This window comes from Mustelus asterias, chromosome 3 (assembly GCF_964213995.1).
Source record: "Mustelus asterias chromosome 3, sMusAst1.hap1.1, whole genome shotgun sequence".
Classification (NCBI taxonomy): Eukaryota; Metazoa; Chordata; class Chondrichthyes; order Carcharhiniformes; family Triakidae; genus Mustelus; species Mustelus asterias.
In genome coordinates, this window is record NC_135803.1 from 45,648,105 (window position 1) to 45,675,738 (window position 27,634).

A 27,634-nucleotide genomic window follows, 5' to 3' on the forward strand; every position below is an offset into this window, starting at 1 on the left:
TCCACCACTTCAGGGCAGCCTCTTGACATAATACTAATGAAAATTAACACTGTTGCAGCAAGGAATCAGAAGACACCATCTTGTCAAGCTTGACTTTATTCATTGCACACCAAGAAGAGAATAGCAAAGTGTTCACAATCGAATCTCACCCTATTCGTTTGTAACATACATACTTTTTTTTTTAGCAGGATGACTTGATAGTGATCAGGTGCTGGTACCTGGCTGATCTTTCCTAATTGTTGTGCTCCAGTATTATCCTGGCTGAGAACATAGATAAGGATTGAATTTAGCACATTTGTCATCCGTCAAGCTCAGTACAGCACACAGCTGACAACTCACCGAAACATCAAGGCAGCTAATTTCTTGACAAACCTATAGGTGACACATTTTCTGCACTGAAAGCTACTATCAGAAAAATTAAACCCAAAAGATTACATCCAAAAATGATACACAGCATTCCATGATATCTTGAAATGAACAGAATTCTTTAGTGACTGAAGTGCAGGCACCAGTAGGACCTTTATAATTGGTTTCAGTGCCTGTGGGCTTGGGAGGGGCAAGTTAGAGAAGTACTGATTCCTGTTTGTTACCCAATGACATTTTGTAATAATCTAAAATAGAATTGAAAATAAAATTTACTTACAGACAACACATTTGCTTTAAAGTATAATTAAAGGGTTCTATTTTACTTCCACTACAGGATAAGGCCTTCATCTTCAAGCCCTGCCACAAACTCCACTTCCCTGCCACTCTTTCCTGACCACTGGCTGCTGCTGAATCAGACTATTTGTAACATCAGTCTCATATCTAACCTAAGATGAATTTCCAAACACATATCAGCAGCAGAACTAAAATCACCTATTTCTATCTCTACAAGATTACCTGACTCTGCTGCTGCCTCAGTTCTTCTGGCACTGAAACCCTCATTCATGCCTTTGTTATCTCTAGACTTGACTATTCCAATACTCTCCTGGCTTGTCTCACACGTTCTAAAGTTCATAAACATGAGGTCATCTAAAACTCAGCTGCCAATGTCCTTGCACCATTTTGTTTAGCTATCTCCCCTGTGTTCACTGATCTACATTGCCTCCTAGTAAGTAAGACCTCAATTTAAAAATTCTCATCCTTACTTTCAAATCTATGGTCTCTCCCCTCCCTGTCTCTGTGGTCTCCACAGTAAGAAGTCTCACAACACCAGGTTAAAGTCCAACAAGTTTATTTGGTAGCAAATACCATAAGCTTTCGGAGCACTGCTCCTTCGTCAGATGGAGTGGAAATGTGCTCCCAAACAGTGCACAGACACAGAAATCAAGTTACAGAATACTAATTAGAATGCGAATCTCTACAGCCAGCCAGGTCTTAAAGGTACAGACAATGTGGGTGGAGGGAGCATTCAACACAGGTTAAAGAGATGTGTATTGTCTCCAGACAGAACAGCTAGTGAGATTCTGCAAGACCAGGGGGCAAGCTGTGGCGGTTACTGATAATGTGACATAAATCTCTTCCTGTGGGGGAGCACTTCAGCAGTCACGGGCATTCAGCCTTGGATCTTCAGGTAAGCGTTCTCCAAGGCGGCCTTCACGACACACGACAGCGCAGAGTCGCTGAGCAGAAACTGATAGCCAAGTTCCGCACACATGAGGACGGCCTAAACCGGGATGTTGGATTTATGTCACATTATCAGTAACCCTCACAGCTTTCCCCCTGATCTTGCAGAATCTCACTAGCTGTTCTGTCTGGAGACAACACACATCTCTTTAACCTGTGTTGAATGCTCCCTCCACCCTCATTGTCTGTACCTTTAAGACCTGGCTGGCTGTAGAGATTCGCATTCTAATTAGTATTCTGTAGCTTGATTTCTGTGTCTGTGCACTGTTTGAGAGCACATTTCCACTCCATCTGACGAAGGAGCAGTGCTCCGAAAGCTTATGGTATTTGCTACCAAATAAACCTGTTGGACTTTAACCTGGTGTTGTGAGACTTCTTACTGTGTTTACCCCAGTCCAACGCCGGCATCTCCACATCTGTGGTCTCCTCCAGTACCACGATTCTCCCAAGACACCTGCGCCTCTCGAATTCTGGCTTCCTGAGCATCCACAATTTTATCCACTCCATCATTGATGGCTGTGTTACAACTATCGAGGCCCCAAATTCTGGCATTGCAGCCCTAAGCCTCCTGCCTCACTACCTGTCTTTCTTCCTTTAAGGTGCTCTTTAAAACCCAGCTCTCTGACTAAGCTTTTAGTCAGTTGCCCTAATAGCTCCCATATCGTTCAGTATTTTTTTTTGACGAGTCTCCTGTGAAGTGCCTTGGAATGTTTTACTACATGAGAGGCACTATACAAATTCACACAGGTGTTATTGTTTTGGCAGATCTTGTAGAATTTTTAATTCACAAGCGTAGTTCAAGATAGGTTAAGTTTTAATGTTCCTGTGAGTCTGCTTTCTGATGATAATTCAATATGGATATAACATAAACTGTATAATAACTAACATAAGTTTTGGCATGAAGATATAAGAAATGATCTAAAATATACTGAGTGAACTTAAACTGTTTAAAACTATTGACCAGTTCTTTTTATAAACTTTATTTCCTCTCTTTCTCTAGCATTCTGTCTTTCTACTTGATCTTATTATAATAATGATTTTAAAATTATGGTTCTTGTTGCTGTATCTCTTTGTACTCAGTCTGTCTCCCCCTTTTGTCCTTTCTCTAGACTGATTTAGTTCTGTTCAAGCAGTTTCTCATTAAGTTCTCCCTGTTCTGCTTCAGTACAAATGCATTGCATGAACCATTAGTCCAGCACATGTATTCAGCAAGTCAGCATGGATATTTTCTCAGCCCAGTAATGATTTAACTTGGCAGCACTGTTGCGACATTGTTCAGAGGATATAGTGTGCAAGCAGTTGTTGTTGTTTGCTGCCTTAGTTGCCGTTTTTTTTGCTATTTTAGCAGCGCAATGTCTGATGATGTAAGAAAGGGAAGGCCATTCAACATGTATCCTTCATGTATCCTGCTGACTTTGAGCCTTGAAAAACAGGAAACTTTTATGTGGAATAATACTGCCCTGACAGATCACGGAAAATTTAAATTATTCAAATTATTATTAGTTTGACATTACTAGTGTGGACAGAGAAACATATTGTGCTGTCACATACTCATAAGATAATGGATGGCTGACAGTGAGTTACAGGCACTAAATTCAATCAAGTGTTCCAATTATGTTATAAACCATCAGAGTAAAAATCAAAGTGGTTTTGCACATTGGAAGAACTGACAGATTGGATTACGACATTAAACTCATTCCAAGAGAATTGTTATCCTTTTGTTTCATAGTTAAATGGTAATTTTAAAACAATACCCTTTAAAATGCAAAGTTTGATAGGACCACATTGGCAATGCCGTTTATAACAGACCCTGCTGGAGTTGGTGCAAACAATGGAGGGCACCTCAGTTGTTTCATATGGCTGGAAAATCCAAGCAAGCCTCCAGTAATGTATTACATTTCTTCTGAAGCAGGAAATTGGAAACTCCCGGCCTGATGGTTCCCAAATTTGGTTCCACTCGCTTGACATCACTGTCCTTGTAAACAGTAGGTGGAGGCTTCAACCCTTACAATGATGACTGAGGAATCCCAGAGCTGCTGGGGGACAGGCACAACTGAGCCTCTGCCTTTTACTGGAAGGTTCTATTGGACACCTGCTAGTGTTATACCAGGAATCGCACAGAAATTTCAAGGAAATTTAGGGTCAATAACTTTATTTTTCTAATTTTAATAGGTTTTAACACACATGAAAACAAGGCCTAGTAGTTCTAAAGAATGTAAGATTTTGAGCGGATTACAAGGAAGAGCGGAAGAGCAATAGTGATAGATGATTTGAAAAGGGGAATAGAGAGGCGTTTCTGCAGACGCAGATGTGAATCCAGGATAGTGTGTTGCCTCCTTGGTGCCAAGGGTCAAGGATGTTACTGAACAGCTGCATAGCACCCTGAAAGGTTAGGGTGAGCTACCAGTAGTCATTGTCCATATCGGTACACAGACAAATAGAGGGATATGCTCCCACACTGAGAATTTAGGGAGCTGGATAGAAAATAAGCAAGCAGAACCTCAGATTGCCCACTGTACCATGTGCAAGTGAGTATAGAAACAGGAGGATAAAGCAGATGAATGTGTGGCTGGAAAGATGGTACAGGAAGGAGGGCTTTAGATTGTTAGGACATTGGGACCAACTCTGGGAGAGACAGGACCTATATAGGCCGAGCGAGTTGCACCTAAATAGAGCTGGGACTTAGTTTCTTGTGGGCCATTTTGTTGGTGCTATTTGGTTTTAAAAACTTGGCAGATGTGTGAGGAACAAGAGATAATATCAGAGAGGAATTCCAAGGAACACAGAATACTGGGAAAGATAAATAGCACTCGAATAAGGAATAGGTGGGTCAGAATAGGGCACGTAGGGAGCTATAGTAAACACCGCTGGAGTCAAACACTCCTGGTGGGGGTGGGGGAGACTCTAGCAGGCCTGGATACTTCAGTCCCGTGTCCGCTAATCATATGTAAAATATATTAAAATGAGAATTTACATAATTTATACAGCTCTGTGTCAGAAATCGGCACAGAGCTGACAGTGCCGGAAATCCGGCTGCCGAAGACTCGCTGAGGTTGTGGCGTCCAGTAGGGAGCCCACTAATCGGCCTCCGCTTGAGTTTTGCTTTTGCAGCGCAGCCGGCCGGGAGAATCTCTCCCGGTGTGCCAGAAGGTTCAAGGATGGAATTTATTTGCCTCAAGCTAAGGAACAAAAGATGTGAAATTACATTGGTCAGTGTCATCTATAACCATAAACTAGTGGAAAGTAGGTAGAGGAACAAATTTGTAAGAAAATTACAGAGGTGCAAAAATTATTTGGTAGTTATAATAGGGGCGGGGTTAACTATCTGACTATTGATTGGGATGGTAGTAGTCTAAAATGCAGTGAGGGACAAAGGTTCCCGAAGTGTGTTCAGGAAAACATTCTACAGCAGCATGTTCCAGTCCAATAATAAAGGAGGCACTGCTGGAGGTGGTTCTTGGGAATGAAGTCAACCAAGCAGATCAAGGATAAATGTAGGAGAACATTTTGGGACAGTGATTATTGTGTCACAAGGTTTATGCTGAATATTGATAAGGTCAAAGAATAATCCAGAGGAAGAATAATTAACTGGGGGAAGGCCAACTTCAATGGGGTAAGAATGGAACTGGGCTGAATAAATTGAAGTCAGCGGTTGGCAGGAAAAAGGGTTAGTGATCATTGGGCTGCTTTCAAAGAAGAGGTGCTTCATTCATAGTCCAGGTACATTCCCTTGAAAGTGAAAGGTAGGGCAAACAAAGCCAGAGCTCCCTGGCTGATGAAAGAGATAGAAATTAAGATAGAGAAGAGAAAGTGTGCTTATGACAGATGTCAGGTAAAACATATAATTGAGATCAAGGATGAATATAGAAGGTTCAGAGGTGAGGTGAAGAAGGAAATAAGAGAAGAAAGGAGGGAGTATGAAAGGACACTGGCAGCACACACAAAAGCGAATCCCAAAGCCTGTTGTAGACATATTAAAGGAGTAGAGCCAATTACAGGCCAAGAATGGGATTTACATATGGAGGTTGAGGGCTTGGCTGAGGTATTAAATGAATATTTTGCACCTGTTTTTATCAAGGAAGGAAATGCTACCCAGGCCATGGTGAAAGAGCAGATAATTCAGACACTAGAAGAGTTTAAAATTGTAAGGAGATGTATTGGATAAGCTATTTGTACTTAAAGTAGATAAGGCATCAAATCTGGATGAGTTGCATGCAGTTGATGTGGCATACATGGACTTCCAAAAGGTATTCAACACAAGAAAGCAAAGTTATAACTCATGGAATAAACGGCACAGTAAGCAACATGGACACAGAATTGGCTGTGTGACAGGAAACAGAGAGTAGTGGTTAATTAATATTTTTCAGGCTGGAGGAATGTTCATAGTGGAGTTCCCCAAGGGTTAATGTTGGCTTTTCCTGATTAATATTAAGGACCCCAACCTCGGTTTGCAGGTCACAATTTCAAAGTTGATATGAAACCTGGAAGCATTATGAACTGTAAGGAAGATAGCGTCAAATTTCAAAAGGACATAGACAAGTTGGTGGAATGAATGGACAGGCTGGCAGATGAAATGTGAAGTAATATTGGCAAAAACAACATGTAGAGTTAATATAAAGTAAAGGGCACAATTCTAAAAGAGGTGCAGGAGCATAGGGACACAAACGTTACTGTGCATAAGTCATTGAAAGTGATAGATTAGGAGTATGCAGTATTCTAAGCTTTATTGGTAGAGGCATAGAGTACAAGAACAAGGATGTTATGTTGAACTTGTATAGGACACTAGTTTGGCCTCAGCTGGAATATTGTGTCTAATTCTGGCCATTGCATTTTGAAGGCATTGATATGAAGGCATTGCAGGGAGCGCAAAAAAGATTCACGAGAATGGTTCCAGGGATGAAGAACTTTAGTTATGAAGATAGATTGGAGAAGTTAAGACTGTTTTCCTTGGAGAGAAGATTTGCTAAAGGTATTCAAAATCATGAGTGCTCTGGGGAGAGTAAATAGGGAGGAATTATTCCCACTCATTAAAGGATCGAGAACAAGAATGCACTGATTTAAAGTAATTGGTAAAGGAAACAAAGCACTTGAAGCAAAACCTTTTTCAGACCTGGAATGCAATGCCTGAGAGTGTGGTAAAGGCAGGTTTAATTGAAGCATTCAAAAGGGAATTAAACACTGTTACCGGAAAAGGAAGAATGTGCAGGGTCACAGGGAAAAACAGAGGAGAATGGCACTGAGTGAATTGTTCATTCAGAGAATGTGCAGTCATAATGAGCTAAATGGCTGCCTTCTGCATTGTCATAATTCTGTGACTCTTTGAAAACCGTAAGCTGCAGCAGATGCTTTGTCCCATATCCTAGTGGCAAGACCTGAACAAGATGATGTGGTCCTTGATGAAGAGGTAGAAACATTTGCATATACAACAACCACAACTCTACCAGCAACAAATTAGTGACTAAATGAAATCAGAGAAAGAGATAAAGAAGGGGGGACTATGTCAAATAATGGTGGCAAAGTGGTAATCTCACTGGACTTGTAATCTAGAAACCAGGCAATGCCCTGGGAATATGGTTCAAATTCCACCAGGACTTCTTTGGGGAAGGAAATTTACTGTCCTTATCTGGTCTGGCCAACATGTGACTTTGGATCCCCAGCAATGTGATTGGCTTAGCAAGCCACTCAGTTCAAGGACAGTAACAGATGGACAACAAATGTTGGCCTTCTCAGTGACACCCACATCCCATGGAAGAATTTTTACCTGGCAAAATTGCCCAGCTGTTTTTTGTCCACAAAAAGCGGGACGAATCCAACCTGGCTGATTACTGCCCTATCAGTCTCCTCTCGATCATCAGCAAAGTGATGGAAGGTGACATCGTCAGTACTATTAAGTGGCACTTAAGCAGAAATAACTTGCTCATTGATGCGCAGTTTGGGTTCTGCTTTTGGCCTCATTGCAGCCTTGATCCAAACATGGACATAAGAGCTGAGCTGAAGAAGTGAGGTGAGATCAAGGAGCCCTAGCAAAACTGAAGTTAATGGGAATCTAGGGGAAAACTCTCCACTGGATGGAGTATTACATAGAAACATAGAAAATAGAAGCATGATTAGACCATTCGGCCCTTCAAGCCTGCTCCATCATTCATTTTCATCATGGCTGATCATCAAATTCAATATCCTGGTCCTGCCTTCCCCCAATATCCCTTGATCCCTTTAGCCCGAAGAGCTATATCTAATTTCTTCTTCTTTGGTAGTTGGAGGTCAATCATCTCAGTTCCAAGACATTGCTGCAAGAGGTCCTCAAGGTCCAATCTTTTGTTTTAATCATTCATGTAGACCAGACCAGGTAAGAACAGCAGATTAGGTAAGGACACTAGTGAACAGATGAGATTTTATGACAATCAGTGATGATTTCATGGTCATCTTGACTTTTAATTCCAGATTTTCATTGGATTCAAATTTCACCATTTGCTGTGGTGGGATTCGATCCTGGGCCCCCAGAGCATTACCCAAATACATGAATAGGATGGGAATAGAGGGATATGGTCCCCGGAAGGGTAGGGGGTTTTAGTTTGGTCGGGCAGCATGGTCAGTGCAGGTTTGGAGGGCCTGTGCTGTAATTTTCTTTGTTCTTTGTTCATAGTCTTTGGACAATATCACCACCTCCCCTGTGTCTTACAGCAGCTTCATCAATGACCTTCTCTCCATCACAGGGTCAGGTGTGGGGATGTTCATGAATAATTGCATCATGTTCAGTACCATTCGCGACTCCTCAGATACTAAATTAGCCCGTGTCCATATGCGGCAAGACTTGGACAATATTCATGCTTGGGCTGATAAGTGGCAAGTAAAATTCATGCTACACAAGTGCCAGGTAATGACCACCTCCAACAAGAGAGAATCTAACCATCTCCCCTTGATATTGAGTGGAAAACCACCATCATTGAATCTCCCACTATCAACATTCTGGGGGTTACCATTGACCATAAATCGAACTGTTCAGCCATATACTGTGGCTCCAAGAGCAGGTCAGAGGCTGGGAATTCTGCATTGAGTAACTCACTGCCTGACTCCCCGGCATCTACAAGGCACAAGTCAGAAGTGTGATGGAATACTCTCAACTTGCCTGGATGAGTGCAGCTCCAACAACATTCAAGAAGCTCGAAAAGCAGCTTGCTCGATTGGCCCACATTAAACATAAACTCCCTCCACTTTCAAAGCACAGTGGCAACTGTGTGTACCATCTACAAGATGCCACCTCTACCAACTAAAAGGACAAGGGAAGCAAATGCATTGGAACACAACCACTTGAAAGTTTCACTCTAAGCCACATATCACCCTGACCTGGAAACTATATTGCCATTCCTTCATTGTTGCTGGAAAATCCTGGAACTCCCTCTTTAACAGCACTGTGGATGTACCTACATCATATGGGCTTCAGCAGTTCAATAAAACATGACCATTTTCTCAAGGGCAATTAGTGATGGCAATAAGTTATGGCCTAGCCAGTAACATCCACATCCCATAAATATAAACTAATGCACTCCTCTGCAGTGATGACACATGGACAACATATGCTAGGCAAGAGAAAAGGCTGAACAGTTTTCACCTTTTCTGTTTCAGACTTGGCATCTCTTGGCAGGTCAAGGTCACCAACTCAGGGATCCTGGAGCATGCTAACTTCATCAATATACACTAATTGTTAAACCAATAACATCCGCGCTGGCTCGGCCACATTCATTTGATAGATGACAACCATTTGCCCAAAGAAATTATGTATGGTGAATTGGCAATTGGGTCATGACCTCCTGAGCGTCCATACATTCACTACAAGGACATCTGCAAGTGAGGTATGTAGATGGTGGACTTTGATACTGATAGTTGGGAGTCAGTCACTGATAGCCATGACCTCCGGAGGCTGACTATTTGGAAAGGCATTGGAAAAGGCGAGAAGAAACAGAGTAAAGAGAGGCCAGTGAATCGTGCAACTGCTCAGGCAATGTCTTCCTCTGCGGCAAATATGAGAGAGTGGGGCTCCTGAGCCCCACCAGGCAATCCCGAACAGACCTGTTGAAATTTTCCAGCATTTTCTGTTTTTGAATACCTAACAGCACCGTGGCACAAACCACTATGTTATAAGATGAAAGGCTATCACACTCCCTGTTCCTTGAAATAAAGACAATGGAGTTCATTTTAACTTTCAATGATAAGTTAAAATGTGAGATATCAGATCGTCAGTTACCCATGTTGTAATCCCTCTACTTTTCCTTTCCAATGAAGTCAGTAAAATCTATTGCAAAAGTAAAACTGACCTGAAGGATGAAATCTTACCAAAGAAATGGCAGAGTGTTTGTTCCGGTGCCAGTGTGATTTTGGACTGAATCTTATGCCTCATTAGTAATAATTTTTATGCCCACAAGAATCATGTCGCACCTGCAGCGTGTTCCCTCTGATTCACCCGCCCCGCAACAACTTAACTGCTGCAAGCACTGGGGAGCTCCATATAAACAGCTCCCCAGCACTCCCCAGCATTGGTCCCAGAACGACTGCAGGGGTGGCAGGCAAGAAGGCTGCACCTCGCTTTTTGGGGGGAATTCTCACCAGGATGCTGGATGGAGTGGAGCAGAGGCAGGATAAACTCTACCCCTACTCCAGGTGACAGCCTTCTAGCAGGGTCACCATCCCTGCCTGAGATGCCATGGCAGCCCTGGTGAGTGCAAGCGCACTCCAGAAGGGAATGGGGAAGCAATGTTGGAAGAAGATGAATGATCTTCTTTGATCAGGCAAGGTAAGTGAATCACCCCCTCACACCTTCAACTTAATCTCTCACCCAGCCACCTCAGGAGTTGCCAATATCAGGCACCAGCTCCCCTCCACCACTTCCTCCCGCAATCACCATGTTCCACACCCCCCCCACCCCCCGCCACAGTAGCTGCCATGCTCCTCACACTCCAGCTCCACCCAATCCCCATGCCTGCCACACCTCATCACCATCTTAAATGTCAACACTCCTGCCTACACTCTCCCTATCTGTGTCATTATAGGACAAACTCAATCACAACAAGCGTGAGTGGACGCAGCCAGCTGGAGTCATGCCCGAGCTCAGAACCCTCACAGCCTTTGAGGAGAGAGCCGTTGAGCGGGCTGGGAAGGAGGAAGAGCGCACATGCACTGCTGGTGAAACAGGGTCAGCAGTGAAATATGAAAAGCCTCAAGACACACTGTCATTCCTCAAGGCCCAAGTAATTAATCAATGTTCCCTGCAATGCAATGATGCCATGTCCCTTCTCTTGCAGGCTGACCAGTCAATCAGGCCGGACCGTCCTCGCAATCCCTGGACCCACCGGACTCGAGCCGCTCTGAGGGAGACTTCTCCATGGAAGAGACGTCACAGCTGTCACCCGAACCCAGCACCACCACAGATACCCAGACCTCAGTGGCATCACTAAGTAGACAGGCTCCTAGGTCACTCACTGATGAGTACCTCACAACTAAAGATCCACAGCAGGCGAAGGCAGGTATGTCCCAAGAAACTGGCACTTGGAGGGTTGCCAAGGCCAGGACTCTGCTAGACCCCTTGCTGATGATGTGCCCCTGGGCCCAGTCATCCCAGAGTTGCTGGAACTGCAAAGACAGAATTGCAAGCATCAGAGATGACAGCATATTTCCTTGCTCGGAGTGCAAGGCCGATTGGAGGAGTCCCTTCACCTTCTATCTAAAGAGATAGTGCTGTCACTTCAGAGCAATGAGACCAACACTGCGAAGGTGGAAACTGCAATGGAGACCATTACACAGGATGAGCACTCCATGGCAGGAAATGTCAGCACCATGGTTCATCTCATGACCTCCATGTCTGAGGACTTCAACGGCATGGTGCAGGCACTGGTGGGAATCCATGTGTGTCTGCACCACAGGATGGCGGGGCTTTTTGATCTCACTCTCGCTGCTCCTCTATCCCATGGAGGAGTAGAGAGGGCCCCCAGAAATCTGAAGGAGAAAGGATCGGCAGTAGTACAGCCCGGGGTGCTCCAGCCAGGGGACCCTAGACATTTTCAGCCCATCTGATATCCTCCTCCCTGTGGGCGATACACCTCCAGCTCCTGGCACCAAGGAAGGAAGCAGTCAAACATTCATACTGCCCAAAAGCAGGCCGAGACCCTCTGGGTCCTGGCCCTTTAGGAACACCCGCCAAGGTCATCTCAAGCAACAGGCCGCCTCAAAGTCAGCAGGCCACCTCAACGTCAGCTGAGGATCCTGGGGATAAACCTAGACGTGGCCTGAGGGTGAGAAAGATGAAGTAACAGGAGGCACGTATTGGGCACGGATGCATACAGGCACTAGTGTAGATAGGTCGTCATTGCATTGTCATTAAAGTTCATTTTGTTCACCCACAGAGCCTCCACCAAGCTTGGGGAAGCAGTGAGCTCATCCAGCGCCTCATCTCTGTGGTATGTGAGAATGGCATTACTATGTTCCTCCCACACCGACAACGCAGTAAGGAGACACTGCTTCTGGCAGCCCCCCTGCCATCCAGAGTCCATCCCCCAAATCCCATCCGTGGAAAGGTGAAATCCCCCGTTCCCCCCTTCATCAAAGCATACTCCTCTCATGTCTAACAGTGTTCTCTAGTGATCAAGTGGCCAAGGGCTGTCGAGGTGCTGCCAGGCTGCTCACCTTAGCTGCAAAATGGAGGTGAACACCAGGACCGCTGATGTGGGTGGCATCTGTAATAGCTGACACTGCATCCCACATTTCTGAGCCCTATGATAAGCCCATTTGATGGCAGGAAGCGTTAAGCTCTCTGTCAGGCAGGAGTCAGACATATTGCTGAGGATGAGAGGAGCATCGCTCTGTCCTCAATCATTCTCCCGCAGAGTCCAGTCAATGGCTTCAGCCCATGAAGCCTGGCCACAGCAAGGGAGCATACCGCTGGCACCACATAACTGGCGAGATGTCAGTCCCCATGGTGGGAGAGCTCTTTGCTTCCTAGTTCTCTAAGCGAATGCTAAGAGGACATCTCTCGTGCACCAGCCTAGTTGGGCCCTGTCCATTGCCCGGGGTTCTTCCACTGTCTCCTCTGCATGGTCACCCTCACCGCTCTCCTCAATATTCTCCTCACCCAAGGACAAGTGGCGCTCCTCAATCTCCTGTATCTCCTCCAGGTCCAGGTGGTCTCCCCTCTGCAGGCCAAGTTGCAGAAAGCACAGCAGACTACAACAATGTGGGAGACTCTCAGGGGGCTAAATTGTAGGGCACCCCCCCAACCAGTCCAGGTGCCTCTGCAGGTGAGGGAGCTGGAAGATCGGAACTCGGAAACTCGCCAGCGCGAATCGAATTTTCCGAATCCCTCTGGATTTTGAGCACGCGCTGCCATTCCCGCGGACGGTGAGTGTGGGCTCCAAATCGCCCCGAATTTTTATCATTCATTTCATCATTCAGCACTTTTTTAAGTTAATCATTTGAGTTTTTCTTACCATTCTCTCATCAATGCACTGATTGTGAAAGTAGGGGCTTTAAACAGCTTGAAAAAAAATAAAAATGGAGTTAACATCTAGCATCATCTGATTATTACTATGGCAATGATATTTCTAATGTATCACTTCCAACTCATCTTTTCTCACCTGTGGCCCTCAGATCATTTGATAACAAACGTTTGCAAATTTTGTAAAATCTGAAAGACGTTGCTGGAAATGCACAGCAGGTCAACATGCCAAATAAGTTTTCCTGTAGAAATTTTACACACCTTTTCCACAGATGTTGACTGACCTGCGGTATATTTCCAGATTTTCTGTTATTGTTCTCGGGAAATATGTTGCTCCGTTTGTCTATGGGCTTTCAACCATAGCCTATCAGCTCTGGAATGTAGCTGGAGCCAGGACAAGCAGAGAGATAGATGCTGGGACTGTGACAACCGATAAAATGTTAGTAACACCGCACTGTAGTTTTACCAATGTTTTCCCCAGCAGCAGATTGCCAGGAAGTAACTTTAGGTCAATTTATATTCATAAAATGCTTTCAATTTACTTTCTGCACTACAGATGATGAGATGATGAAGGAAATTTACACCAACACAATAAGTACCTCTCTGTCTCCAGCCTTCATTTATTTTAATTAACCTCTCAAATCCAGCAAAAAGACTGCGTCAATTTTGGTTATTTATTTATTGGTGTAGTTACGTGGTACAGTATGTCTTCCTTTGTGTGTGTAGGTTGTTCATGTTGTAACAGCTCAATGCATTCATTTACCTGGGGGCTTGTCAAAGAACATAATGATCTAAGAGGAAGGTACTTGTCCTGGCTTGTCATGTTGTAAGAAATCTCCTACTTTCTGTCTATGAGGGAGACATTTTTTAACTGGGAGTTTTCTCTTGACAATATCTTATCTCTCATTTTCTTTGTCTCTTGAGAATAAATGTCCCAATTGATGGTACTCTGCATTACATGTTCTTGTCTACTTTATACTGCTTTTGTTTGTTGCTCTGTTTCTTAAATACATTAAACTGTTTGGTAATTGTTTCCTGATCCATCCTGTAAATGTTTCTTTTGCTCGTTTGGTTATATTTATCTTCAGTTCTTTATAAAAAAACATGTAACTTACTTTTGAAGAGCGCACACACAACCAAGTGGGTCCTGTTATTCCACTCTTGTGAATCTGAAGATTGCTCAGTTTCCAGATACAAAGGAGAAAAAAAGGGTGCAAAGACCCCGAACAGTGGGTGGGATTTTACAGCCTCGCTTATCGCAAAACCATAAAATCCCGCCCGAGGTCAACGGACCTTCCCATTGTCTGCCCGTCGCCCGCTCCAATTCCCATGGCGGGCGGTGTGTCTCCATCGACCATACTCTTTATGTTGCCCAAGAATTTCCTGGGGATTCCCCAGAGGAGCAGCATGCTTGATCCTGCAAACCAGGGTCAACTTTGAATAAAAACTTGGAGGTTCCTGAACATCTTCTGGCTCACTTTGCTCATATTTTGGGAAGATATCCAGAAGCAGGGAACCTGGAGGTAATGAACCAGAGATCTTGTGCTTGGCCACCACTTCAGATCAAAGGATGCGAGAGGGATGGGTTACAAACCCAGAGAGATTAAAAAATACAAGTGACCATTTTTCCTCCAGGTGCTACATTGGACCGTTGTAGGACTGAAGAAAATGTTGTTGCTATTCTTGAACAAGAACCAGAAGGCTCTGTAGCTGATGGCTTGGTTCTCATATGATTGCTACAAGTTTTTTGCTGGAATTCCCACTCCTGAATCTGAGGAATATTGGACCTCTGCAAACGACCTCATTCTCAAACTATAATTTGGCAATTTCTAATTTTTTCCTCAATTTTCCCTCATTTCTTAAAGATCCTGGAATATCACACCCTACGACCAGCAAGCCTCTATAACCTTGTCCAGACAGCTATTCTTATCTAAAGGAATTAACATCTCATAACCATTTAGTTTCCTTTCTAAGCATGGACCAAAAAAGAAGGCAAATATGGCAGCATTGGTTCATCGTTAACCTCTGTGGAACTTCCGGGTCACCCTCATTTAATTTGTTCCACTGACCTTTGTAACAATGTGAGTGAGGAATTGATCTGTGAGCCATGTGTTATTGACAGCTCTGTAACTATCAGAGGGGTACAGTTTTTAACATTGTATAAAATGTCTGGATAGCCAAGGCAAGGTGGTCAAGCTTGAAGAAATCTTTAATTCAGGTCAGTCAGGTTGGTGGTATTTTAATGAACTGCAGGCCATTAGTCAGAATGCAGAGCACCAAAGAATGTTTGGCAGGAGAATGAATTGCATGTTAATCCAGAGAGAAATTCCCAGAGGAGCTGACTGCAAGTGATTCTCTGAATGCTTATTTTGCATAAGCATTCTGAAGCTGATTACATGTTGCACTAACCATTTAGGCTTTTCTTTTCATGACATCTTCCATCTAAATGCAGCTACTGATGCATGTCTGATTGCATCAATGATACAGCAGGACACATGACCAACTGAATTTGTTCTTCTCTTGATTTTGGCCTAGAGGTATTATCGCTAGACTATTAATCCAGAAACGCAACTAATGTTCTGGGGACCCGGGTTCAAATCCCAGCATGGAAGATGGTGGAATTTCATAGAATCCCTACAGTGCAGAAGGAGGCCATTCGGCCCATTGAGTCTGTATCCCACCCAGGCCCTATCCCAATAACCCCATGCATTTACCCTAGCTAGTCCCCCTGACACTAAGGAGCAACTTAGTATGGCCAATCCACTGAACCCGCACATCTTTGGAGTGTGGGAGGAAACCGGAGCACCTGGAGGAAACCCACGTGGACACGGGGAGAATGTGCAAACTCCACACAGAATTTGAATTCAATAAAAAAAATCTGGAATTAAGAATCTACTGATGACCATGAAACCATTGTCAATTGTCAGGAAAACCCATCTGGTTCACTAATGTCCTTTAGGGAATGAAATCTGCCATCCTTACCTGGTCTGGCCTACATGCGACTCCAGAGCCATTGCGATGTGGTTGACTCTCAACTGCCCTTCAAGGTCAACTAAGGATGGGCAATAAAATGCTAGCCAACTAGCCTTGCCCATGACCCACGAATGAATTTAAAAAAATGTCCAGATGCATATTGAAAAGGCTCTTGATATCACTAACCCACCGTTGAAGAAAAAAGATGGACCTCTTGAAAAAAGATGGACCTCCAGGAGCACTCTGAGGCTGGAAGATGGACCTTCTCAAAGACATTGTTGGATTTTCTGTCCTTCCCGCAGGCGGGATCTTCTTGCCCACTGAAGTAGAACCCCGCTGTGAGTTCCCTGGTGATGGGACTGGTGAGCCATGCAAATTGCAATTGACTGCGGCGGGACCAGAAGGGCCTGTCAGCAGCCAATGGAGAGGCGCCTCCACCACGGGAAAACCCATCGCCGGGCAGCTGGAAAATTCCAGCCGGAGAATCCACCTGGTAGATGCTCTCCTCAACCACTGCTGTGGTGTTCCAGGGTCCGTGATTGCTTGCGGGTTCCATCCAAAATTCCTAAGGCAGCCAAGGCCTTCTTCAAGTAAGCCCCAACATTTGCATGCCACATTGGTCCAGACATATTCTGGACTGATGTGTTTTCATACTGGAGAATTGGACATAGGGGGGAGGATTTTGGTTGGGCCTTCATTCGCATCCCATTAGCAGGATGCAAATGGGTTTCACGCCAGCCTCCAGGGGGGATTACTGATCTGCCATGGCAGGCACCATCGGAAGATCTCCCTCTAAATTCTTGCTGGTGTGAAACTGATTTTTGGGCCTTCCACTGAATTCTGCCTCCCACCTGCTATTGATCCCACTGGCGGGGGCTTGGGAGAATTCTGCCCCAGGACTGTGGGCACAAATCTCATGATTCAGTCAATACTAACCAACTGCACAGAGATGACAAGAATCCTCTTTCAGATAACATTAGCAAAGTTATTGGGAGTGAAATTCAGTGGAAATCCTGCACAGCAGCTACAAAGACCCTGGAAAAGCTTACACAAAGTTTTCAGGATTTTGAAAGCTCATTTGCTGCAGTTTAAGCAGACCAGTCAGTAACTCCCTATAGAAAACCACCCTGTGTCTTGGAACTTGATAATTCAAATATAATTGGTGAAAAAAATATTGGTAACTGCTATCCAGTTCAAATAAGATAAAATATCAGTGGAGCAAGGATACAACCCATTGCCAGTCCATAATCTTGTCCCGATTGGCATAAATGCAATTCATGTTCTTCCCAGCCCTAATCATTCTACAGTTATAAAATTTCAAACTATGTTCTCCTTAATTTGAATATATCGTAAATTATTAACACCGAAAAAGATGGATGTGCTGATTTAGGGTTTAATAAGAAACAAAGCAACAGCATTGAAAGTATTTCTTTCCAAACACTTGATCTACAAAATTCAAACAGAACAAATCAGCAAATAAGATATAAAAACTCAAATGGAGTTGCTTTGGATTCAAGGGCTAGATTTCCAGGGCTTGGGATTGACATGACCCTGGGGCCAAAGGTTGGATACTGCTGTTTCAATGAATCAAGAAGGCTAAAAATGGAGAACATGGAGACTATGACACTAATTCTTCCTGAAACTGTTAACTTTTGCCTATTTCTTTCCCCCACTTTCCAGAACCGCTGTGTCAATGCCCTCCACTTTCTGCATCATTCAAATTTAATCTGAAAAAATAATTTGCTCACAATATATGCACATATAATATGCTGAGATTTTAAAATGACATATCTCTTCATCTTATTTGTTAGCAGGTTTACACAGAGGAGTAGAAATGCCAGCCCAGACATCTACACCAAAACATTGGGAGCTGGAAAGAGAAATCAAGTCAGTAGTGAGCACATCATTTCAGAACTTGGAATTCAGTTCTAGAATCATCTGTACTTTGTAGCAGCTGGCATATTTTTGAAATGTCTTCTGTTTGGAACTGCTGTTGATGAAACCTTGGTGAATTACTGCAGTACATCTTGAAGCTGTACACCCTGCAGTCACGATATATCAGTGAGGCAGTGAATGCTCAAAGTGGTGGATGTGGTGTCAATCAAGTAGGCGGCATTTTTTTGGATAGCGTCAAGCCTTTTGAGTGTTACTGGAGCCGCACTTATCCCGGCATGTGGAGTCTATCCTGTCACACTCCTGACTTGTGCCTTTGTAGATTTGAGAAGTTAGTTGCTCGCCACAGAATATCAAGGTTGTAACTGGCTCTTGTAGCCATAGTATTTATGTGGCTTATCTAGCTAAGTTTCTGGTCAATTTGTAACCTCCAAGTTGTTGATAGCTTGGGATTTGGGAATGGTAATGCTGTTCAACGTCGACGAAAGGTGGTTATACTCTCTCTTAGAGATGGTCATTGCCCAACATTTGTGTAGTTGATATCACTTGTCATTTATCAGTTCAATATTGTCCAGGTCTTGCTACCTGAGGGCATGGACTGTTTCATTACCTAAGAAGTGCAATCATCTGTAAACATCCTCACTTATGATGGAGACAAGGAAATTAATGAAGCAGCTGAAGATGGTTGGGTCTCAGACAATACATTGAAGATCTCCTGCAGTGATGTCATAGAGCTGAGATAATTGGCCTTCAGCAAACACAACCATATTCTTTTGTGTTAAGTATGACACCAACCATACTTCTGATTTGCATTGATTTCAATTTTGCTAAGGCTTTGTGAAGCCATACTTGATCAAACAATGATGTCAAGTACAGTCACTCTCACCTTACATCCTTTCTGGAGTTCAGCTCTCTTGTCCAAGTTTGGATCAAGGGTCTGTTGAGGTCTAGAATCTAGTGGTCCTGACAGAACACCAATTAAGCAGCAGTGATCAGGGTATTGGTGAATAAATGCTATTTGGTAGCACTGTTATTGCCACCTTCCATTACTTTTTGATGATTGAGATTGATGGGGTGGCAATTGGCTAGATTGAATTTGTCCCAGTTTTTATGGAGAGGACCTACTTTGGCAATTTCCACATTGCTGTTTAGATGCCAGTGTTGTAACTGTACTAGAGCAATGCGTGATTTTGCAGAACAAGTCTTCAACACAACTGCTTGGATGTTGGCAGCACCCAACCCTTTGATGTATCCTGTGCCTTCAGACATTCCTTGATTTCATATGGAGTGAAGCAAAGTGGCTTCTGTAATCATGTGGACCACAGAAATAGGCCAAGATGGATTGTGCACTTCGCACTTCCACCTGAAAATGGTTAAAAATTCATCAGCCACTTTTTTTTCACTCATGTGCTGGGTTCCCCAATCATTGAGGATGAAGGTGTTCATTGAGCCTCCTCTTCCGGTTATTTATTTAGTTTTCTGCCACCATTTACACCTCGATAAGACAGGATTGCAGAGCTTTGATCTGACCCATTGGTTGTGAGATAGCTTAGTTTTGTCGATAGCCATCTGCTTCTGCTGTTTAGCATACATGTAGTCCTGTGCTGTAATCATGCCAGATTGGCACTACATTTCTAGGTACACTGGTGCTGCTCCTGGCATGCACTTCTACACTCCTCATTGAACCAGAGTTGGCCCCTGGTCTTGATGATAATGGCACAGTGAGGAATATGCTAAACCATGAGTTTACAGATTGTGGTGAAACCCAATTTTGCTACTGCTGATGGTTCACAGCATCTCATAGATTTGAGTTGTCTAAGTCTATTCTATTGAGCATGGTGGTAATGCCACACAATGCAGTGAAGGGTGACCTTTAAAGTTTAAACTTTGGTTATTAGTGTCACAAGTAGGCTTACATTAACACTGCAATGAAGACACTGTGAAAGACCTCAATATGAGGATGGGATTTCACCAGCACGAGGACTGTGCAGTGGTCAGTCCACCAACACTGTCATGGACAGATGCATCTGTGACAGGTAGAGTAGGAAGGACAAGGTCAAGTGAAATTTTCACTCATGTTGGTTCTTTCTTTGGTGCCAGGACCCAATGGACCCAATTTGACAGCTAAGTCTTTCGGGACGTAGCTAGTTCAGTCAATAGTGGTGCTACTGAACCAATCTTGATGAGGGATATTACAATATTCCACCCAGAAGCACATTGGGCAGGATTTTACAGCCTTGCACGTCCTGAAATCATAAAATCCCGCCTGAGGTCAACAGACCTTTCCATGCTCTGCCCCTCGCCTGCTCCAATTCCTGTGGCGGGCAGGACAGTAAAATTCCAGCCATTATGTACCCTTGCTACTCTCAGTGCTTCTTCCAAGTGTGGTGTTCAGTATGGAGGAGTACTGACTGATTATTAGCTGAGGCAAAGTGTTAAGTGGTAATCGGCAGGAGGTTTTCCTGCCCAGGTTTGACTTGATGAGACTTTATGTGAATTCAATGCTGTGACCACTCCTTCCTAACTATATGCCAATGTGCTGCCTATTCTGCTGGGCCTGTCTTGCCTATGGAGGAGCCTGGGACATTGCCTGAAAGCTATGATTCCTGAATGTGACCATGTCAGACTGGACAGCTCTCTCAATTTTGGCACAAGTCCCCAGAGGTTAGTAAGGTGGACTTTGCAGGGTTGACTAGCTGAGTGTGCCTTTGTCATTGTTGGTTTTGAAGTTGATACCAGGTAGTCCACTCAGTGTTATTCTCACTGCTTTTTGTAGAAGTTTGACACAACTGAGTGGCTTGCTCGTCCATTTCAGACAGCTGTTGAAAGTCAACCACAGAATGTCTGGAGTCACACACAGGCCAGACCAGTCAGCTTGGTAGATTTTCTTCCCCTGAGTGATCCAAATAGCTTTATATGACAATCTAATCATTTTGTGGTTACCATCACTAGCTTTTTAGTCCAGATTAATTTAATTAACTGAATTTAAATTCCCCAGCTGCATTAGTGGGATTTGAACTCATGTTCCTGGGTTAGGCCTCTGGATTACTTGTCCAGTAACACATAACCATACCATAGCAATTTTAAAGTTAATGTGTTGGTACAGCAATGCAGACTCCAATTATCATGTTGCCAACTTTTTGTGCACGATCTTTTGTTTCAAGACAGGGAAACCCTACTGCAGATATATCCTTTTCCTGTTTATGAACAGAGTGCATTAACTTTTTTTTATTTCCAAGTGCCAATTTAGAACTGGGTCTGATCTTACATGTCCTATTTTGCGGACGTGATGCAGTATAAACTGAATACAAGCTGGATTTAATCTGTGTTAATGGAATTTTGATTGAATTTGATCCCTTCTTAAACGCAGCATCGATGCCTGATTTTACTGGTACACAGAGTTGCAATGACAATGTTCAGTCCAGGTATTTGGAAGTTAATCAGCAAGACAGATCCATTTACACTACAGGACAAAGATAAGAATATGCCAGTGGATGACATCAAGCACTGCTGATGTCACCTTGTTAATGGCTATGTTGCTAGGCAGCAGCAATGCCTGTTTGTGATTCCAGACTGTAACCCAGAGACTATAAACCAAGCTGACATTAAACTCACCTCTTCAGAACAGATTGTCTGGTGAATCAAGACAGAAAATGTTAACACTTCAAATTTGACTTAATCTTTGAATCCATATCAGTGACATTAAATTTATAATGTAGGCAGGTACAGAGGATTTCACTCTTGAATTCTGATGCTTCTCCTACATAGCCTTGAGAGAATCTACTAAGAAAACCATAGTCCGGCTAAATATCAGATTATTTCAGAGATCTAAATCATCATCCTTCTCACAGAAACCATCCACTACTTCATTTGCAAATTGGAATTGTTACTTTTGCTGATTTCATCTTTTTTTGTCTTGCGAATGTAATAGCCCTTATATTCTATGGAGGAGTCTCAAGCAGCTAACCTACCTTTGGAGGCTCTTTATTATAAACAAGATGTCTTTGCAAAAGACATCTAGCCTTTACACTAACTTCAGTCCTGGCCTCTGGAGGCAGAACACTTGGATTAAAAAAAGGTGCCTGGCATATCAAATGCAGAAACTGGTGTTTGCTTGTGGGGTGGATAACTCAGTTCTCAGTCCACATACAGGCTGGCATAGTACTTTCACATCACTGGCTTGTTTGGCCTATCTGCAGATCTAAGAAAAGATTTCCTGTTGGCAGAGATTTGCAGATGTGACTTTTGAGCAAGATTGAGCATATGCAGTTGCTTTTAAAACTGTAATTGTAATCTTGCACAGTTATATTTAATATTACCACTGAAATTCACGGTGGTACAGTGGTTAGCACTGCTGCCTCGCAGTGCCAGGGTCGATTCCCAGCTTGGGTCACTGTGCGGAGTCTGCATGTTCTCACCGTGTCTGCATGGGTTTCCTCCGGGTGCTCCGGTTTCCTCCCACAGTCTAAAAAACATGCTGGTTAGGTGTGTTGGCCATGCTAAATTCTCCCTCAGTGTACCCAAACAGGCGTCGGAGTGTGGCGACTAGGGTATTTTCACAGTATCTTCACTGCAATGTTCATGTAAGCCTACTTGTGACACTAATAAATAAACTTTAAAACATAATGTTGAAAAAAAAACTGTTCAACCTCTGCTCATTGAACCACTAAACACCTGTCATAGAAACATAGAAAATAGAAGCAGGAGTAGGCCATTCAGCCCTTTGAGCCTGCTCCACTATTCATTATGATTATGGCTGATTATCCATCTCGGTAACCTCCTCCCCCAATTGATCTTTATTCTCCAAGTTTCAATGGAATTCCTGGCATATCTTCCGCCTTGCCCACCTCAATTTGAACCCTTGAAAACCTCCTTAAACTCTTCCCTTTGGTTATATCTTATGGAGCTATTAAAGATCACTATCTTTTACCTTTTTTACTCATATTTAAATTTTTCTTAATAGTGATTTGAGACACTTTCCTGTATGTGAGGAGCACCACAGAAATGGAAGGGAGCAGGGAGTTTTGAAAGGTATGATCAAGAATGAGAGGGCAGATGTAGTAAAAACAGACTTCATTGCAGAGTGGATATGGGAGAGAAAGCTGATGTGAGGATTGAACTGTACATTATGTGTTTGCCTGCTGATGATGAGTTGAGGTGAAAGGTGAAATAACAGATGTATTGATGTTACTGGGGATGGTGAACCGAAGGGAGAAGAGGGTAGAATTAAACAGGTTATTAACAGTGAGTTGGGGAGTGCTAATTTTTAATCGGGGTGGGAAGTGACAGTAGAGAGGCCTGCGGCAGACAGGAAGAAGCTTAGGGAAATGGAGCTGAGATGGTTGGAGAGGATACAGGCAACTATAAGAATGTCACAGATCTCATGGAAAGAATTGGATACCAATTAAGGTCTGAAAGGATTGGAGTGAGGGGTGAACTGGATTTGGTGTAGATTAGGATATGGCCAGTAACTTTATGGATAAATTTAAGTCTAAAGAGGATTGAGAAAAGGAGTTTGGCTCTGTAGATGACAAAGGTAGGATGAGGATTTCCATGGCAGATGAACTGAAGTGAAATGAACAATGTTACAAAACTGTCAATGATATAGGACAGGACAATACTATGACAGCGTTAGTGTTCAGGTGGGAGGACTCTTGTAGAGCCTGTGGAATTACAGACACAGGTTGCTGGCCTGGTCAGCAGGGACCAAGAAAAAATTGATAATCAGAGATTCCATTCAGGTGGAAGTCATGGAATTGGGCGATTGGTATAAAAGTCAGAACGAGCTGGGTCAGCCTTTGTGGTTGAAGAGGTCTATGAACACTAGGGAAGGCGCAGTGAATTCATAGTATCCTGTAGTTTCACAATATTGATGAATCAGCTTCAATGCAAACACATTTTCATTGCATAAGTTTTGCACCTTTATCATATTTTTATTAAAATGCCTTTATAACACTGATTTCATGGTTGATCATGGTTTCATCATTGCATCCTCCTCTTGTAGAAACATATAAAGTGCCTTGCGAAACAACATCATAACATTCCTTGGCAAGAGGTTTGATATATTCCTTTTGCTACCACACTTCTTCCTTGAGTTATTGTCATGGCTGCAGAATTCTCCATGTTGGGAAACTGGGCCTTTACCCCATGAAATGGCTTGTTCAAGTATTTAAAACCTCTTTTGATTTAACCTTCATTCTGATAGAAAGCTTGCAGAATTTGAGAATCGTAAATTGAGATGGTAGAATGGTGAGGTTAGCATTTACTAACCCAAGTATCTGCTGCCTGTTCTGTTGTTTTCACAGCTGAGTAGCCTGCGTGAATGTCACATTCACTTGTGGAAAATGATAAGCCACACCCAGTAAGTGATGTATGCATGTTGCATTTTGTTTTCTCACATCTGTTGAACCAGTTTTTGCAGAAAGTGCATTGATTCGTCACGAGGGTTTTTTTTTTAGAGCATTGCAATAGTCTGAAAACTTTTGCCAAAGGCTGGCATCAGACATGGAGAGAAAACAAAGTTCTTCACAGTAAATATATTCTTCTTTTATCAATTGCCCAATTTAAAACCAAGAACATTTTTTATCCCAAAGTGACAAAAATGAATATATGAATTCAGGCTGAATCATTTTTAAAGAAGTGGGAAGCATTCCATTTGTTCTGCCTATAAATGTCAGACTGAAAGCAATTAACAACAGCCATGCCCATTGGAAATATGAAGGAATTCCAGGAAAAATTGTCAGTTTGGAGTTGAATAATTCTTTACTATTATCTAATTCATGATGGCCTGAAAGAAATCTCCAGTTTGAGGTAAGATGTCACTGTGGTGTTAACTCTCAGTTAAAATCTATCTAGGTTAGATTTATACTTATGTAGGATTACTGCAAATGCCACATTAATCTGACCATGTAAATTAGGAATGGAACTCTGGCCCTATGAATGAGTCCAGTCCTTTCACATTAACATTGTTGTTTTGTCAGTTTTGTAGGAACAGAAGGAAGGGTGGGGGACAAATTTCAGGGAGCAATCACATGAAGCTCGCATCACATTTAGCCAGCAATGCATCAATTGCCAAATTGGGTACCCACCTGAAGCAGGAATTAGACAGCTTACACATATGTAGGATTACTGCAAATGCCACATTAATTTGACCGTGTAAATTAGGTATGGAACTGGAATTCTGGCCCTATGAATAAGTCCAGTGCCAAGGTCCTAATACCAATTGTAGGACCTTGATTGAAATATTTGCACAGATAGGCAGAGATTGTACAATGCATGCTGTGCCCAGTTATTCTGGGTCTTCTGCAGACTAACAGTAGCCTTAATTGATCCCATGGAAGGCACGCAAAAAGTGACCAGAAGTCATTTTCTAAGTTCAATTTCTGTGGAACCAGGAAAAGCAGGAATCCTCTTCCTGACTCCACAGAAATACTGTTGCTTCCACTTGCAATTCATTTGTTGAATGCAAATAAGGCCCAAGGTTGAATGATCAGGCCTTTGATTGGCACATAAGGTAATCACTTTGATGATTTGCCACCCATTTTGGATGCAGAATTAATTTCTTGGCCATAATTGCACGAAGACTACTGAATTGATAAAATTGGCATGAGATAATAAAACATTAGGTTAGTTCCCCTGATCTTGGGATGACAGAGTCATTAATTCTTCCAGCACAGAAGGAGGCTATTTGCATAATTGTACCCATGCCTGCTCTCTGAAAGCGCTATCCTCTAAGCCCCATAATCTCTCCCTTCATACTGTTGGTGATGATCTTACATATATCCTTTCTACTTGTTATTTGTTAATGTACTGATCAGTGAAAGTTATTATTCAATATTTATATTATCAAACACCAATAATTTGAGCATCACGATCCTTTTACACGCTATCAAAAGAGTCTCAAGGTCTGTAATATTTTTTTCTTTACCCAAACCTTTCATAGCAGGCATCATTTTGATGTCTCATATGCACACTTTGCTTTTGTATTCTATTAATAAACCTTCATTTATAAAACTTAAGATTACATATACTTTTTCACAGCGTGGTCAACTTGTCCTCCCACTTTTTAAGATTTGTGTTTGAATCTCTTTTTAAAGAAAGTTCTTTGTATACTTTTACCATCTACCCTTTTCTCCTTTGCAAAATGTATCTCCTTATATCCGTCCGCACTAAATTTCATCTGAATTCTGTCTACATGAATTTACTAACCGATGCCTTTATGTTGTGCCCCACAGCCCCCTTAACTGTTAACCATGCTCCCCAAACGAAAGTACAGAGAACAACAATGGTCCCAACTCTGATCGCTGTGCATGTCTGAATTGCATGGTCTGAATTAAGCTCAGACACTAAACCACCCTTCATTATCTAGTGGCATGTTTTGTTGCAGGATAGCAAATGCAATATAGTTTGACGATATTCGTGTTTTACTGGTAGATGTCAATTTGAAGAAATTGCGATGGGTACAGATTATATTGACCTCCCTCCCATCCTTACCCCAGCAGTGTGACCGGCAGAGATGAGCATGTTACAGTAAAAAGCTCACACTCCCAAAATCAACCTCAGCGTCAAGATTGTCCTAATAATTGACACAAGACTAATGTGTTTTCTTCTAATAACTGAACATATGTTAGCTCCCTTTCCTGCATGTGCGTGCTGGAGGGGGGGGGGGGGGGATAGAGAAAGTGTATTGTCACATTATAGGACTCACCAGAGAACTGATGTGGACGTGAATTTGTGCAAAGCAAGCTCTCGTTTCTTCCCGTCTATTGCAGATGGAGCCATTCTTCAGAAAGCAAGTGGTACCAGATTTTAAACCTCTGGACAAAAGCAACAGAAAGACCAGTCACCGAGCATTTTATTTATAGTTCCATTTTGTACTTAAGAAATAGCCACAGCATTTTGCACAGATGCTCCAATCATTTTAAAATTAAATGTCAGCAGCTTTAACCCTGATGAAATTAAATCGAGGGAGGCCTGTATTTTTTGACACCAGAGCTTCAGCTTCTGCTGTTTGCTCGGAAAGACATTGCGGTTAGTAGTTAGTGAGCGAGTTCCCAGTTGTTAGCGAGTCAAGCCCTTGCTCAGACTGGTGGCGCATAGAGCCCGGGAATGAACCCATTCTGCGTGCTTTGGCTCACAGAAGCATGAATAAGCAGCAGCCTCTGCCATTTCCTGCTGAGTAGGAGCCGGAGATAAGAAGTCAAGCCGGGCTCGGGGAGACTCCGCCCAGCCCCGCACGGTGCAGCCTCCCAGTGACGAAAGCCCCACTCTCGCTACTTAAAGGCCGGTAGCTGGGCGACCAGGAAGGCTGAACCGCCGCCGCTGCTGCCGCCCTCTTTTTACCCCCCCACCCCCAAACTGGATCCCGACTCGCTCTCCTTCCACAGCCACCCGATGAGAGCGGCGGTCCTCACTCCCAACGCCATCCCCTCCCGCGGCCGAAGCGACCGGCACCGCTCCCCAGTCACCGGCAGCTCCAGCTCACACTCCCAGCCCGATGCTCAACTGATCGGGGCCAAGGTAAGGGACTGGCTTGGGGCGCTTTAACTCAGGTAAACTGGGAGGGGAAATCCTCAGATCCTCCTACCCCCCCCCCCTCCCCAACTCCTCAGATCCTCCTACCCCCCCTCCCCAACTCCTCAGATCCTCCTACCCCCCCCCCCTCCCCAACTCCTCAGA

General features: G+C 43.3%; 1 protein-coding gene and 1 long non-coding RNA gene across 3 annotated transcripts in view; one reads left to right on the top strand and one right to left on the bottom strand.

Moving 5' to 3' along the window:
- Window positions 1–78: 78 nt before the first annotated feature.
- Window positions 79–26,774, bottom strand: LOC144490575 (uncharacterized). The gene is made up of 2 exons (XR_013497301.1): window positions 26,664–26,774; window positions 79–261 (listed from the first exon to the last, which is right to left on the bottom strand). It is a non-coding gene; the product is annotated as an uncharacterized LOC144490575 (long non-coding RNA).
- Window positions 26,721–27,634, top strand: part of tiparp (TCDD-inducible poly(ADP-ribose) polymerase) — a 28,579-nt gene continuing 27,665 nt past the window's right edge. The window contains exon 1 of one of the 2 annotated variants that reach the window (XM_078208284.1): window positions 26,721–27,475. The gene's annotated coding sequence lies outside the window, so the exon portion shown is untranslated. Of the gene's footprint in view, window positions 27,508–27,634 lie in introns of both variants that reach the window. The other variant, XM_078208277.1, reaches the window with a different exon arrangement.